Raw genomic sequence first — 9111 nt, forward strand, 5'->3', positions numbered from 1 at the left:
AAAAACAATTGCTGGTAAGGCATGCATTGAAGTAGACAGCATAATGCTTGCCAGTTCCTATTGAAAGAAACTTCTTTTGTTTAAATACAACTCCTGTTATTTGTATTTTAAGCTTATTTTAAAGGCATTGTTGAATCTGGGCTTTCATATGGTAAAGTATAAATCCACACTGGCTTTTTACCAGGCCTACAGCAAACTACAGAGATTTTATACTTGTGTCAGGTTTTTCAGGTTCCTCCAAATATCTCAAAGGCTCCCACTTCATAGCTCTTAATCCCTCTCATTTCATCACTCCTATCTAGACCTCCATCTTTCGACCCGATTTTGGAAAGAGTATATAAACAGAGGGAGTGAAAGAGAGAGAGAGATAAAGAGAGAGAGAGAGAGAGAGAGAGAGAGAGAGAGAGAGAGAGAGAGAGAGAGTTCAACCGATCTTTAGATTAGCACTGGGTCTGTCTAGCAGCATTTTTCCATTTTTACAATTCCAACCGAAATAGTTCCGTTTATAGCTATGCTACATGTATTTGTTACCATGCTACATTAGGTATAATAAACCTGTGCTCAGAAACAAGGTTCTCTGCATGCATGCATGTACATTTATAAATTGTACCCTTTTCCAATACCTGTGCTTAAATAAAAACTGCGTATTCAGTAGAAGTGTTGAAGTGTAACCATCCCCAACCATTCAACTTCTAATCCTATTTGCTCTTGCCTTCCTCCCTCACATTTACCGCTCCTCCTCCACTTCTTCATCTTCTTCGGCTTACCTACCTCAGCTGTAGAGAACATCAAAAATGTGCCATGGTGGCACTCATGACAGATTCTAATTAAAAATTCAGAACTCAATTAGCTGTAAAAAGCACATGTGTATATCTAAGCAAACTGGAAAAGTTGTCAAGTTAGGACTGTTGTTTATCAAGCAGGAAGCATTGTGATGTCTTCTAAACTGCCTCAGTGTGACCGCAGGAATGTTCCCAAAGCCCACAAAGCTGTCAGTCAACACTCCATTTCCCTGTGCAGCAGCTGAAAGATTGGCATGTAACTAATTGATCATATGAAAACAGCACGTCTGTGCTCAACAATGCCGCATGCTGTAAAACAGCTCTGTGGAGACCTACAACAATATCAGGGGTGTAGTGGTAAAAAACTAAAAATAAAAAAGTGAGCAAACCAACAAGGTATGAGATTGTGAAAAGATGGACACTCACATGTTTTATTGTTCTAATCATAGTTATAGTATTATAAATTAATACCAGCAGCAATCAAGCTTGATTATCACAGCTTGCCCAATCTGTCCCTATTATATAACACGGTTACCCTCTTGGTGTCCCAAACAGGGTGTATTCCCACCTCACGCCGTCCACAACCCTGACCAGGATAAAAGAGTTACTGAAAGTGAATGTTACCTCTTGTCTCATTTTGTTCCATCATGTCCCATACTCTGTGCTCTTTTTGTCCTGTTTGTTCCTTTTGGTCAAACAGAAAAAGGGAAGTAAATAAAGCAGATTAAGTAAATGAAGCGAAGGTCAATAACAGAATCAGAATACACTCCTTAGTAATACACAGGGAAAACAATGGCAAGACTTAGCGATGTGTGAGTATGTGGCTTGTTTATATAGTCCTCAAATGAGTGTTTTTGTTGAGTCACAGCTGACTAGTAACATGATGATTGCCAGTGAGGTAATTCCTGGACTGCCTCAGAAAAGGAGTCTGTGCTCCTGGTTGAATTTGATGAGGGTTTGAATGCGACAGCCTCACAGGTTTCTGGTTCCTCCCTAAATCATTTGTTTATTTAAATCCTCTGGGTTTCCCTCTGTGTTTATGTTCTCTGTTCGTGTCATTTCCAAACATTGGGTTCCCTTGTTCCTGGTTTGTTCATTCACTGTACTTCCTATGTTCAACTAGTGTCAATGTGTCAATTGCACTAGTTTAACCCTATGGACCTGTTTTTTGACCACCTCTCTGGCATGTTACTATAATTTCTGAAAACTTGAATTTACACACTCTCATTCTGCCTAATAAAACTTACATTGGCTTTTTGTATTGCATACACTAGTACTCCACCACTATGGAATATTCATATGATACCGCAAGTATATCCACACTTCGTGGTAGTTTAATGTTACAAAGGAGTTTTTCAAGTTGAGAAATCGTGATTTGCAACAGAAAGTGGTGTCATGACCATTTTCAAGGTGAAATGGGTGGGACAAGTGATATAAGGTTGAACAGGGATTAGCTTCATGCAAACGAGAAGCAAAATAATGTGGTGATACATTGTGGTTTCTTTCTATAAAAATCCTACAACAATACAAGTGAGTAGACATTAAAAAGGTACCATAACACATTGAACACTACGGTGAAGTAACCACATGCATATATGTATGCATACACACACCTTGCATTTTAGCCTGAACTCTATTATCGCATTGACACTGAAAATGTTGGTATTGTCCAAGTACGTGGTATACAGTTACTAGAAAAATACCCCCACCCTAAGGCTTATGACCTCTAACCCGACTAATAGTGTAGTTTAAAAATGCATGTGTGTGTGTGTGTGTGTGCATGAGAGAGAGAGAGAGAGAGAGAGAGAGAGAGAGAGAGAGAGAGAGAGAGAGAGAGAGAGAGAGTGAGAGATGAAAAAACACAAAGACACCGCTAACCTGATAATGTAAGAACTGGAAAGGTAATAACCCACAGCTCTAGGCCAGTGGAACAGAATACGATTACGCGCCGGATTCAAAGTTCAAAACCCCTTAGGAATGTGCTAAAGCCTTTCTTCATTTTGGCATCCACAGACACCATGAAGACCCACTGACTGTAGAGAACTGAAGAGGAACAAGAGTTGCAAATGGAGATAAAGATGAAGAGTGAAATGGATTTAAGAAAGAATCAAGCAACAGCCCAGTCATTCCATTATTCCATTACCCCGAATCATGATCATCCGAGCACACTGTATTCCTGACGGCGTTACTCTTCCTGTTCCCCAGTGGCGGGCTGAACTGACTGACGGCTGCTCCACAGCTCCCTCTCAATCAATAAGCTAAATGGACCTAGTGCACTTTATCGTGCACGGACGCAATTAGCATAAAATCTGTTTTATTTCATTACACTCCCTCTCTCTCCCTCTCTTGCGTTCTCTCTGGGGGCTAAACCTTTAAATTAAGTCGTAAATGATCTACAAGCCTGTTATTCCTTTGACTTAGCAACAGTAGTGAACAGTGGTGGTCTTACTGGAAAACATGCATTTCGGCATTAGGTAGGAGCTGCCTGGAAGTGAAGGCTAAAGTAATCTAATTCTGAGCAGCTCATGACTCAGGCTTTGCTGCTTACTTTCTCAGAATATAATGAGACCATGAGGTGAGCCACATTATGTGGATGTGGATGTGACCATGTGTCGGTATACTGAAACTGATCAGTGGTACATAATTAAACTAAATTCACACAACAGGCTTGCTATTGCAGCTTCTGTAACTGAAAAACAACAATGGATGGGCCCATTTCATTCTGCCAACACAAGACAGGAGCAGTTCCAAAGCATATACAAGTGAAAATCGGTCTTAATGTTGGCTCACATGCAGTAAGAGTCTTATACAGAATGCGATTGACCAGAGCCTAATATATTTGCTGTAAGCCTGGGGTTTGAGCCACACACCTACAATCTGCCTGTCTAGTCCCAGAAGTAAATAAGAAATATTGGCTAGACTACTGCATTTCATTATGTATTCATTGGCGAACACTTTTCTGTTCCTTCTCCAAGTAGGGCTTCAGAGCCAGAGTTGGAGAATGGTATGGGCTCTATTTTTGGCACTTTGTAATGGCTTCTCCTGGCTTATGGAATATATTTTGGTTGTTTTTGGTTCTGTCTAACCTTCTTTACTCAGTGTAGGACCGCACATTAGAAATAAAGGAATTATTGCAGCATGCGCTCTCAGAAGGCCAAGTTTTCAAGCACAAACTCCAAGTGCATAGATGAATGCTTAGGCAAATCTCACCTACAGTTAAACGTATGTTGCTCTTAAATGCAGTGGCTCCCATTTTGCTCTGCCATAATCCCACTGTTATCTCATTGCGCTATATTAGTGTTGGAATGCAGTAGACCCTGCTGGAATTGAGATTAAGCTGTTTGTCTGTGGCTGTGTTTGCGTGTGCATGTGTGTGTGAGTGTGTGTGTGTGTGTGTGAGAAAGAGAGAGAGTGAGAGAGACAGACAGACAGACAGACACATGGACAGACAGATATGGGGTTTATATTTTAGCAGCTGCTTCTTCACAATCAGCACTTTGCCCAAGACACACCCAAAATTTGCCTGTCAAAGGACAAGCAAAGAGGCAAAAAGGAAATATTCACTGGAGAACAGTACAGAAAGTTAAGTTATGTCAGTAGCCAGTCTGAATGGCAGGTTAACTTTCAAAATGGATGTTATTGGCAGTGGTGGCTCAGTAGTTAAAGCTTTGGGGTGATGATCAGAAGGGCGTGAGTTAAAAGTCCTAGCACTGTCAGACTAGATTTGCTGGGTCCTTGTGCAAGACCCTTAACCCTATCTGCTCCAAGTGTTCTGAACCATGGCTGGCCTCACTGGCGGCTTATGGTTTTTAAAATAAAGATATGAAGATAAAATTACAAGATATAATATACTATATGGCCAAAAGCTTTAGTGGGGTGAGGTACTGATGTCTGGTGAGGAGGCCTGGTACGCAGATGGTGTTCCAGTTCAACACAAAGGTACTCAGTGGTCAAGTTGAGGTCCAGTTCTTCTTGATTTCTTCCACACCAGCCTTGGCAAACTTTGAGATTCTTCACAAACCATGTCTTCATGGAGCTCACTTTGTGCACAGGGGTATTGTCATGCTGGAACAGGTTTGGACCTCTTAGTTCCAGTGAAGGGAAATTGTAATGCTACAGCATACAAAAACATTATATACAATTGGGTGTTTCCAACATTGTGGCAACAGTTTGGGGAAGAAATACATATGGGTGTGATGGTCAGGTCAAACTTTGGGCCATATAGTGTTGAAAAGAGAAAGAAACTGCCACAAATAAACACATTTGGTTATTTCATTGACTTTCCATATAGCGAAATAGAGATTACAGAACAGAAAGTAACAGTAATAATAATAGTGACAATAACAATGGTAACAACTGTACAGAAGTCAAATAAAACTCTCCCTCTCCCTCTCTGTGTGTGTGTGTGTGTGTGTGTGTGTGTGTGTGTGTGTGTGTGTGTGTGTGTGTGTGTGTGTGTGTGTGTGTGTGTGTGTGTGTGTTTGGGTTACTCACTGTGCCTCACATTTGTGGCAAGGATATATGTACTGTCCAGCACTGCTCTCCATTATTTTTCCGAAATTGATTTCCCACATATTGGTGTGATCGTCGGGTGTCTACAAACCTTTGACCATATAGCGCAGTGTACGGCATAAGATTGCTTAGTAGAGGCTACTCACCACTAACCAATACAGAATACAGGACAAGCAGAGCGCACACTGTCCAATAAACTTTGAGATGTTTTTTTTCTTCTGTTGCTAGCTGGTTCTTCTAAAACACTAGTCCAAATAGCCTGGATCCAGTTTCCATAAAGCACTGCAAAGTTAAGATAATCAATAGGGAGAGCAAAATTGTTCGTTATGATGCTCATTCTATTATTTAACAATGATCAGTGATTTTGAGTAACCCAAATTTGTATGTTCCTAAAGAAAAAAATGTACTCAAAATAACTTTTCAATGTAATTAAATCCACATCTCTGTAATAGAGGACTGGTCATTTAATTGGATGAAAGAATGGAAAGATTTCAGAACAGACACAGGCATGGTCTGATAAAAATAAATAAATAAATAAATAAATAACCCATCTCAGTCAAGTACACAGACCAGCTGTGTACAATAGGTGTGTTAATACTGATCAATTTAATAAAGTTTATTTAAGATTTGATGTCTGTTCCATTTATACAGTGGGTTCAGTTGACTGCTGCATGGTTGCAGACTGCAAATGAGTTCACTCAGCGGAGGACATAACCCTCAGAGTCATGACAGTCTCTTTAATTAGTGCTTCAATAAAGATGCCATCTACGCTAAGCTCCTAAACAAATGCTGAGGTCTGGTGAGAGTTATTCTCTATTTTGTGCTCTCGCTCTCTCTCTCTCTCTCTCTCTCTCTCTCTCTCTCTCTCTCTCTCTCTCTCTCTCTCTCTCTCGCTCTCTCTCTCTCTCTCTCACACACACACACACACACACACACACACACACACACACACACACATACACATACACAGTCACACCCTCACTATTGGTGAACCCGGTGACACAAGCAAGTGAGAACTTCATGCCCAGAACAGAACTTCTTCACATCGTCTAGAGCAGTTTTCACATCCACGTGAAAAATGACATCATGAATGTGCGGTATCATTCAGGACTGTTGTGGCTAATGTGTTGATGATGTTATTACTCCAGAAACTCTTTACAATAGCAACAACCTTGAGAGGGCAGTATGTACTGTGTTTCATACTCAGTATATTCTTTCATATAATATAAAATTTACTTTAAATTGCAAAAGCGTACAATCTGCAAGCACATGTTTCTCATGACGGAAGAAACTAACAACAAAACGAAACCTTAAGTACACATATAGTATACAACTGATTCTTCGATAATATTATGTACACTATATGGCCAAAAGTTTGTGGTCACCCGGCCATCACACCCAATATGTGCTTTTTGAACATCTCATTCCATATTTTCCCCCCCTTTGCTGTTATAATAAGCTCCACTCTTATGGGAAGGCTTCCCACGAGATTTTGGAGCTTGGCTGTGGGAATTTGTGTTCAGTCAATCACAAGAGCATTAGTGAGCTTAGGCACTGATGTTGGTGAGGAGGATATCTGAGGCTCAGTCAGCATTCCCGTTCATCCCAAAGGTGTTGAGTGGGGTTGAGGTCAGGGCTCTGTGGAGGACATTCGATTTCTTCTACTCCAACCTTAGTAAACCATGTCTTCATGGAGCTCTCTTTGTGCACAGGGGTATTGTCATGCTGGAACAGGTTTGAGCCTCTTAGTTCCAGTGAAGGGAAATTGTAACGTGACAGCATACAAAGACATTTTATACAATTGTGTGCTTCCAAATTTGTGGTAAAAGTTAGGGGAAGAACCACATATAGGTGTGATGATCGGGTGTCCACATACTTTTGACCATATAGTGTATATTTTGGGCACACACAATCTACAATTGCATGTATGCACAGTCTGGGCATGCTTTTGTCTGCAGCGCCTTTTCTGAATACCATCTGAATACTGATAATGACCCACAGTCTGTGCCACTCATCTTTTGATCTCAACTTCAGTCCTGTCTATTTGCTTTTTAATATTACCGGTCCTTATTAGCTATTATACTTATTAACACATTCTCAGAGTTTACTCACTACAGAAAAAAGTGAAATTGAGTGCATACGCATACACACATTACACTCTGTAAATTTCTAACACCCTCTGACCAATTTGAAAGTTTCCATGTGTGAGTGAGGCGGAAGAGAGAGAATCATACAGGAAGGAGTTTTACTGATGAAAAGTCTTTGCTATCAATGGCAAAGGATCTGTAAGAAAAAAAATAGTGCAAAGCACAACCTCTCCATCTTGTGCTGTTCTGAGCCACCAAAAAATCAGTGTCCTCCAAATTCAGCATTTACATCGTAAAACTATTCCCTGCTATAGAGGAGACAGATGGAAACAGTGAGGATGACAAGAGAGAAAGGGCTACATGGACAAACACATTAAGGAAGAGACATGATTTGTCAGTGAGAGTCAACATTCAGGTTGGGATGGACAGAACACGAGGGTGGGCCGGACGGAGGAATAAAAACAAGCGAGACTGAAACAAATGAGGAGCAGATGTTCTCTAGCAAACATGGTGGATGGGTTTGGGATCCCCGCTTCCTGTCCTGAAAAAGAAAACAGTGCCACATCCCTACACACACACACACACACACACACACACACACACACACACACACACACACACACACACACACACACACATACGCAAAGGTCAGCATTCTAAAACTCTTGCCAAAGGAGCCTGACAAAACCAAACCCCAGATCAGCAAACACACCAAACCTCGCCAAACCTCAACAGAATTATAGAAATGAACTGAAGGTCAGATTTGGGTTATGAGGGTTAAAAAGTTAAGAGGAAGAACAGCAATAGCAGCAGTAAACAACAGCAGACTCTAAGTATAGTGCATCTAAAAAGGAAGGGTTATTAATGGATCATCAACCATATCACTAGACACTCGAGTGAGTGTTGACAGAGTATTTATACCTCCTCAGACTGTTGGAGTATGTGCTAGTCCTGAGAATGATCACACTTATAGCTGGCAAACATACAAACATATCTGTCAATTGTGCTCATAGTTCACACAGATCATTAATATTAACTTTTAGTCCCTAAAGTCCTATTGGCAGTTCCTGACATTCATTAGTTTCTAACTGAATAATATATCAGGGTTTAAGAGGTTAAATCCTGATATACAAGTATACACAAACACACACACACACACACACACACACACACACACACACACACACACACACACACACACACACACACACACAATATGCTCTGATGTAGCATTAGTGTCAGCGAGGGAAGGTTTAGGAACTGCAGACTAAACTTAAAGCTTATACATCTCTCTTTCTTGCTGGGTCTCTGCTTAAAGGAGGAAACAGCTGTATGGTGGTTAAGCAGCTAAAGATAATGTCTAAATGGCCATATCGGAAGCTGGCAGTGAGCCACAGGAAGTGGCTCAGGTTTAGAACGAGTGTTTAAAATAAGCATATAAGTAGAGATGAAAAAGAAGAAGAAACGACTTCTCGACTGTAATTACAACTTTACAACAGTGAAGAGAAAGACAGAGCACAATAATAGACCGCATAATATTTCTTCATATTTTTCCATCGTACAGTTTAGTATTTAAACACATAATAAGGTCTTGCAACATGTATTGCAAAATGTGTGTGTGTGTGTGTGTGTGTGTGTGAGTGAGTGAATGGATATTGTGGTGCCTGTGTTCCTGCCCCATCAAAGGGATGCTTAAGATTGTGAAAGTGCTGGAAAATCTCTCTCTCTCT

The 9111-nt window shown here is 40.6% G+C and overlaps 1 long non-coding RNA gene across 2 annotated transcripts in view; it reads right to left on the minus strand.

Moving 5' to 3' along the window:
- Nucleotides 1–8559, minus strand: part of LOC128629140 (uncharacterized) — a 54394-nt gene extending 45835 nt beyond the window's left edge. Inside the window, exons 1-2 of one of the 2 annotated variants that reach the window (XR_008393435.1) lie at nt 2926–8559; nt 1407–2825 (exon numbers count right to left, since the gene is read on the minus strand). This is a non-coding gene — a long non-coding RNA (uncharacterized LOC128629140). Of the gene's footprint in view, nt 1–1406 lie in introns of both variants that reach the window. The other variant, XR_008393434.1, reaches the window with a different exon arrangement.
- Between the last annotated feature and the right edge of the window lie 552 nt (nt 8560–9111).

The sequence above is a fragment of the Ictalurus punctatus genome, chromosome 25, assembly GCF_001660625.3.
Source record: "Ictalurus punctatus breed USDA103 chromosome 25, Coco_2.0, whole genome shotgun sequence".
Classification (NCBI taxonomy): domain Eukaryota; kingdom Metazoa; phylum Chordata; class Actinopteri; order Siluriformes; family Ictaluridae; genus Ictalurus; species Ictalurus punctatus.